The sequence below is a fragment of the Simochromis diagramma genome, unplaced genomic scaffold (genome assembly GCF_900408965.1).
Source record: "Simochromis diagramma unplaced genomic scaffold, fSimDia1.1 OVJJ01000352.1, whole genome shotgun sequence".
In the NCBI taxonomy this organism is placed as follows: Eukaryota; Metazoa; Chordata; class Actinopteri; order Cichliformes; family Cichlidae; genus Simochromis; species Simochromis diagramma.
This window is the reverse complement of record NW_024386759.1, coordinates 906939-915035: the sequence shown is the minus strand read 5'-3', so window position 1 is coordinate 915035 and position 8097 is coordinate 906939. Positions and strand designations below refer to the sequence as shown.

Below are 8097 nucleotides of genomic sequence, written 5' to 3'. Positions count from 1 at the left end.
CTTATCTCTTCTGGTCACTGAGGACACTCTTCGTATTTTGCGGTGGTTTCCGGCGTACAACAAGTAAGTCTAACTTCCTTTGTTGCACTGTAAGAAGTCATCTATAGAATTTACCCAATAAATCTGAGGTAACAATTTGCATTGACTTTTTTGGGGTAGATTTAGTTCAATATATTGTGTATAAAATAACTTCAATAAAAAGCTATGAAATACTTAATTAAATTGGGTAAAATTTACCCCATATTTATGTATACATTCAACAGCTACTTACTCATTGAAATTAGGTAAAATTATCTCTTGTTTGCTAGTCGGTAATACCTGATAATTAGTAATAAAATTTAATTATTATCAGTTGATAAACATTACCTATTCATATAAGGTAAAATGTACCCCCCCCCCCCCCCCCCAAAAAAAAAGATCTTCAAATGGTTCCTCATCTCAATGTTTTTATTCCATAAAAATACAGAATAAAGTGCAACACAACGGCTAATGCAGACAACACTTTCAAAGGCCACTCAGTCCATTTTAAAAGCCAAAAGCACAGAAACTCTACAAGGTTGTTTCTGTGCTTGTACAGTGGGGCAAAAAAGTATTTAGTCAGCCACCGATTGTGCAAGTTCCCCCACTTAAAATGATGACAGAGGTCAGTAATTTGCACCAGAGGTACACTTCAACTGTGAGAGACAGAATGTGAAAAAAAAATCCATGAATCCACATGGTAGGATTTGTAAAGAATTTATTCGTAAATCAGGGTGGAAAATAAGTATTTGGTCAATAACAAAAATACAACTCAATACTTTGTAACATAACCTTTGTTGGCAATAACAGAGGTCAAACGTTTACTATAGGTCTTTACCAGGTTTGCACACACAGTAGCTGGTATTTTGGCCCATTCCTCCATGCAGATCTTCTCGAGAGCAGTGATGTTTTGGGGCTGTCGCCGAGCAACACGGACTTTCAACTCCCGCCACAGATTTTCTATGGGGTTGAGGTCTGGAGACTGGCTAGGCCACTCCAGGACTTTCAAATGCTTCTTACGGACCCACTCCTTTGTTGCCCGGGCGGTGTGTTTTGGATCATTGTCATGTTGGAAGACCCAGCCTCGTTTCATCTTCAAAGTTCTCACTGATGGAAGGAGGTTTTGGCTCAAAATCTCACGATACATGGCCCCATTCATTCTGTCCTCAACACGGATCAGTCGTCCTGTCCCCTTGGCAGAAAAACAGCCCCATAGCATGATGTTTCCACCCCCATGCTTCACAGTAGGTATGGTGTTCTTGGGATGCAACTCAGTATTCTTCTTCCTCCAAACACGATGAGTTGAGTTTATACCAAAAAGTTCTACTTTGGTTTCATCTGACCACATGACATTCTCCCAATCCTCTGCTGTATCATCCATGTGCTCTCTGGCAAACTTCAGACGGGCCTGGACATGCACTGGCTTCAGCAGCGGAACACGTCTGGCACTGCGGGATTTGATTCCCTGCCGTTGTAGTGTGTTACTGATGGTGACCTTTGTTACTTTGGTCCCAGCTCTCTGCAGGTCATTCACCAGGTCCCCCCGTGTGGTTCTGGGATCTTTGCTCACCGTTCTCATGATCATTTTGACCCCACGGGATGAGATCTTGCGTGGAGCCCCAGATCGAGGGAGATTATCAGTGGTCTTGTATGTCTTCCATTTTCTGATGATTGCTCCCACAGTTGATTTTTTCACACCAAGCTGCTTGCCTATTGTAGATTCACTCTTCCCAGTCTGGTGCAGGTCTACAATACTTTTCCTGGTGTCCTTCGAAAGCTCTTTGGTCTTGGCCATGGCGGAGTTTGGAGTCTGACTGTTTGAGGCTGTGGACAGGTGTCTTTTATACAGATGATGAGTTCAAACAGGTGCCATTCATACAGGTAACGAGTGGGGGACAGAAAAGCTTCTTACAGAAGACGTTACAGGTCTGTGGGAGCCAGAGATTTTCCTTGTTTGAGGTGACCAAATACTTATTTTCCACCCTAATTTACGAATAAATTCTTTACAAATCCTACCATGTGGATTCATGGATTTTTTTTTTCACATTCTGTCTCTCACAGTTGAAGTGTACCTCTGGTGCAAATTACTGACCTCTGTCATCATTTTAAGTGGGGGAACTTGCACAATCGGTGGCTGACTAAATACTTTTTTGCCCCACTGTATGTTATCAAACATATGGATAGATAGAACAGAACACTAACACCAACATGCAATAGTTTCTGTGCTTGCTGTCAGAAGAAAAATTACAGCTCCATCAAGCTATGTCCTCTGGGAACAAGAGGGGAAATGTGTGTGCATTGCACAAGCTTATTTTTGAGGCCGTGGACCTTGTTCAGTAGTTTCGCCCCGTCAAGTTCCAAAAACAGTTTTTGAAAAGTGTCAGATGTGTTCTTCAGCTCCTTCGGATATTCGAGGTTGAGGGCATATATCAGTCCCATCAGCAGTACACATGCCTTTGTTCGGCTTCCACATCCCTCCATCACTTGGTTTCCCTCAATCACAATGGACACATCTGATGGATCCTCCTCAGCCATGATGTTGTGGATCACGATCACCTTCATCATATTGTCTGTGTAATCCTCACATTCCTACGTGTTAAAAAGAAAGAAACAAAAAGCATGCACACGTTTTGTTTTATTTAAGATGCTTTTCAATATATTTCAGTTTATCTAAAGAGGGGAGTGGACAGAAGATGAATGGAGAAGGGGAGAACAGGGGATAGGAGAGGACAGGAGAGAAGAACATTAGGATCCCTTGAGTTAATAAGTGAACTGTTATCAATATGACAAACCTGGCAGTCATGAAAAAGATCTTCTTGTCTTTCCCCGAGGTAGTTAATGAGGCAGCAGATAACAACATCCCTTTTCTTCTCAATGCTCTGTGTCTGTAGGGAGATACAATTTAGTGAAACGACTAAGTCGAGTGATTTACTTACATTAAGACTGAATTACTTAAAAACAAAAACATGGCTGATGCCTCTCTCCAGCTTTCAACAGGTGAGAGGCTGGGTACACCCTGGACAGTCAATCACAAGGAAACATAGAGACAGACAGGATAAACAACCATGCACGCACACACTCAAACCTAAGGACAATTTGGAGAGACCAATAAACCTAACAGCCATGCTCTCTGACTGTGGGAGGAAGCTGGAGTACCCGGGGGGAACCCACACATGCACAGGGAGAACATGCAAACTCCATGCATAAAGACGCTGGGCCGGGATTTGAACCCAGGACCTTCTTGCTACCCACTGCAGCCCTCCATAATTACATATTTGTGAAAAAAGTCAAATAACATACGTCATTCAAAGTGTCCAGCAGAGGTCTCATCTTGGAACCAGCAGCTCCTCCTTTGGCACGCACAAGCTGCAAAAGACCTGGTGTGTACTCATTTCAGCATGAATGTCTCCACCAAAGAAACTGTGGTGATGCGTCTGAACTCTTCGATGAGCTAAGAAGTAAGGGGACAAAAAAAACATTTGTTTTTTGGTGGATAGGAATAGTTATCACACATACTCACCTGAGCCTCAGTGAATAATGCTGGCCACCTTTCTTTTAACTCACCCACAGAGGGGCAGAGGCTGACCACTCCAAGTCTTCGGCTAGAGAACGTTTTATTCATTTTTTCTGCAATTATCTTTGCGTTGTTTTTCTTTGTTATTTCATAAATTAATTCCAGCCTCTCTTTCTCCAGTGTCTCTTGGGTTTCTTCAGTAGGATGCGGAGGGAGATAATTAACCTCTGCTTTTTTTTTTTGGCTTTTTTACATTCTTTGATGGCACTGCATCAGCTGGATGCTACCTTTTTAAGGCATTAATTTCAATTTCCGGGTAAGAAAATTTTCAAGATCTTAGCTTGGCACGGTAATTGTGCATCTTGTTTTTTATGCGCTGCTGCCAGCCATATAAGCCGGCAAATGATCCTGGCTCCTTAAGACACGCAAACTTTGAAACCAAGGCTTCAGCCACTGAGGGGATCTGCTGATTGGTTGGGTAAGCAGTGTACGAAAAAATTACTTTTGCAAGGTCTTGCATTGTTGCTGATTTGACACTGGCATCCATGAAAGGTCTTCCAGTGTTGCGATATGAGTTGTTTGCCTCAGCAAGGATTAGTTGTATGTCTCGGGAAAACTCCGGTACTTGAAATGGCACTGGCCACGCAGCAGGGCGACATGAATCAGGGAGAATGATGGTGTCACTGGAACTTGACGATGCGCAGTCGGACACCTGTGAGGGTGCATCATGATTGGCAGGGCAGATGTCTGTTTCAGTAGTACTTGCAGGATGGGTGCTCACTGAAGTCGAAGAGTTCAATGCAGACGATGATCCTGATTCACATACTGGTTGTAAGTCAAGGGTGATTACTGGCTCTTTAAGGATCACTTTAACAGTGGCCTTGTCATACAAGTCAGCAGTCGAGATGACACTGAAAAACTGATTGTCAAAGTCTTTGTCTTGGTATAGCAGTCCAAATTCCCCATGTATCCCCATCCACTGTATTAGGAATTCCTGTTGAATGCTGTGTTCTTCTAAAACGACTCTTAACTGGACTGCCATTGTTGTTTGGTTTGTGTTTCCTCAGCTGTAGAGACAGAGAAAGAAAATAAATTGAGACAGGTTATTAATAGTTGATAAGCTTACATGCATATATTTTCTTCATTATCTTCTGCCAGAGAAATAAAAGCAGAGATTTAGTTCAGTAGAATTTTGAATAAATAATTTTTGATTGTCATTTTAAGAAGAGAGAGATAAGGGCAATAGAATAGAGGAGGGTTAAGTATGCATCACATGTTTCCATTTTCTTTTTCAATGTTATATGTATTGTTCCTGTTAAATAAACATTACAATAAACAAATAAGACAGGACGCCTGCCCATATAGTTGTTGGTAAAATAATATATTTTTTCAATAATTTCAATAAGTGCACAAACATTTGATATAACAGAAATAATCAACCCATTACACTTACTCTGATGTGCAAATGAAGTGTTTAAGGGACACCATACGGCCATCTGCTGTATTGTATGCAGCCATGTTTCTTTCAGTTCAGAATGTTTAAGGATTTCTGTCTCTCCTGTGGGCTCTACTTTGAAACTCCTCAGGTGTTCACAGTACCAGCCTCTAAGCAACTTCAGAACAAACACAGGGGTTCTGTGCACAATGACTATTTGATGGATTTCTGCAAAGTCAGGTAGGCCTCCTGTTGAGCCAAACGGCAGCATCATGCCAATATTATAGTCTGTGCCTAAAATGGTTGCTTTATTTGTCATGTTCACAAAGTCTTCCCTGGGGAACGTCCTTGCAAGGGACTCCTTAATGCTGTCTTTTAGAACATCGACTGCCACTGGAGTCTTCTGGGACACTGACAGTGCTGGCCTTTGGTGGTTGTAATCGTGGGTATGATACGCAATCATCGATTGGTGTTTTCTCGCCATTGTCATGAGGATGTTTCTACACCCAGTCTGCCTCACGATCCTTTTAAAGAATCGATGTTTGGCTTCAAATCGCATAGTCCAGAAATGTACAAGTGGCCCGTAAACAGTTGTAAGCAAAGGATAGTGCTCGAGAAAGTGATGTTTTGGTCTCAGTTTCTCCTCTGGGAACACTTCTAAATATCTGTAACGGTGTTCTGAGATCTTACTTTGCATGTATCCTATTGTATGATCTGTGTGGAGAGGAGCCATGACAAGCTCAACAACATCTTTCAGGGTCATCAAAACCTCCCAAGCAGGCTCATCTTCTGGTACTTTGTCACCAATCATGAGTGATATCATTCTCAACAAACACCAGTTTTCGTGTGCATTACCTCCTACACTTTTTCGCGCTGTGAAATTTGGGGCAATGGGTTGTGGACAGTTTGTTTTGTCACTCCATTTGTAAGGAAAGCAACGGATGGAATGGTTGAGCTGCTCACGAGATATGTATTTCTTCCTGATTAACACGTCAAGACAGAGTGAAATTTCAACAGGTACAATCCCTTCAAGCAAATCATGCAAAGCATCTGGGGGATAACCTGATGTAGCATGAAAGTGACTGAGTCTGTCTGAGATTGGACACTGTCTTTTAACTCCACAGTGGTGAGCTTCTGCAGGATCAGTCAGTGCTGCTTTGATATGGATGGCATAGTTGGACTTAGTCCGTAGAGGAAACAGTCCTTCTCCTACTTCATGCTCCTGGATCTGTGACCTTTCGCCAATGCAAAAGCGACAGAAATGTGAAGCTGAAAAGCTTTCAACAAACCCGCCTATTGAGTGACCGCCAAGATTGTCAGCGACTACAGCAAGTACAGTGCCCTTGACCACTTTGCCCAGACTTGAAACAAAAATACCATTATCTTCAAAGGACTTCAAATCTTTGAGCAGTGGGTCCAAAACTTTTGCATAGCCAAACTGGTTGACATCATTTGCCTTGGATAAAATGGTTAAGTAAATGGAAGTCAGTGTAGATCTCAATGTGGCAGGTATGTCTGCAAACACCCAATACACAGCTGTGACTTTATGCTTCTTGCGGGATGTTCCCAGAGGGTTGCATATCTCAAAGTCATCTATATAAAGGATGAGTGGAAGTTTAAGTTCGTCTTCACATAAAAAGCTGTTTTCTCTTAGTAAAGATCCATCATTAAATGATTTGTATTCCGAAGAGACATCAGATGGCCTTTTGTAATATTGTGTTTTGAATGTCTCTGTTGTCCACAAGTTGAGATAATAATGGGAGGATTGGTATATACTGAAATGTTTTATTATCTGTACTATCAAGTATGTACTCAACAGGTTCCGTCAATGAGAGACGCTCCTTTCTAAATTGCTCTCTCCTGAACTGACTGCTTAAAGGCCCTTCCACTCCTAAAGCAGCACAGACAGGGCTTAGCCGGCAAAGGCCTTTGACCAGTTCTGAAATCACTGAGTCTTCCAATGTACAGCCACGTTTTCTCAAAGTGCTCAGAATTATTTCTTTAATGACGGGACCAGATGCAGATGCTGTAAGGAAATGAAGTTCCTCTACTAGTTCGTCAATGCATGAATTGGAGACATTGAAAATGCTCTCCATTTTCAGGAGGAGTAGCCCCACTTTCTTAGTAATAATTTTGTTTAAGTCCTCATCCTCCTCAAGGACTGAGCCACATTCATTGTCATCGTCAACAATGTCACATTCTTCGTCCGGGTTCTTTTGGTATTGATGAAGAACATTAGTCTTGAAATCTTCCAAGGAATGTGGGTTGTGTTTTCTACTCTTGTGGCTGTGGAATGTTGTGTATTTGTTAACCTTATAATCACAATCCTCAAAAACACATGGCACAGTTTCAAACTTTTTTAGATGGCCACCAAGATGTTCAAAAAACTGCCTCTCACTGTCAAAAGAGCATGAATTACAGACAATGCACGTGAATGAAAGGATGTTGCCTGGCTGGGATGACTGTGAATGATGCCTTGACAAATGTGTCCTTAATGCACCCCATGTCTTGACAGTGCAAGGGCAATCTGCATGAAGGCAGGGTATGGAGTGGACTCGACTAAAATGCCCATGTATTAGCCTGACGTGTTTCAGCAGGTCTAATCTTTTTGTGGTTGTGAAGTTGCACAACTTGCATTTCCAGTTCATTTTCCCATAACTGAGGACTTTGGTTAAGATTAACCACATTTTTAAGGTCAATGTGATTTATTTCATTTAGAAACTTGCATACCTATAAAGGATACACCGGGGGTGGGGACGTGGGTGGGTGCGTCAGCCCTAGAACTGGTAACAGAGTCGTCTATCAGTGAGTCTCTGCTTGTAAAGGACACACGTGAGGACCTGAAAAAGAGGGCAAATAGTGAGTGTCCACATACACAGATTCTTCATGCAACAAAAATAAGAAAATACATTACACAAAAGAAATTTTCAGATACATACCTGGTTACAAGTTATTTATCTAACCTCAAAATTTCTCTGAGTCTCTTTAATGAAGGTAGAAATTAAACACAAGGTGAATATTGTTCTTCAGTTTTTCTTTGCTCCTCTTATCTGAGAAGTCTGTCTGTCTGTTATACTTAACATGTCTGACACCCATACAGTAAGACAAATGGTGGGGGTGTAGTAGGGAA

General features: G+C 41.8%; 1 long non-coding RNA gene across 1 annotated transcript; it reads right to left on the bottom strand.

Moving 5' to 3' along the window:
- Positions 1–3402: 3402 nt before the first annotated feature.
- Positions 3403–7884, bottom strand: LOC120731867. The gene is made up of 3 exons (XR_005695431.1): positions 7698–7884; positions 3539–4599; positions 3403–3469 (listed from the first exon to the last, which is right to left on the bottom strand). It is a non-coding gene; the product is annotated as an uncharacterized LOC120731867 (long non-coding RNA).
- Positions 7885–8097: the final 213 nt, after the last annotated feature.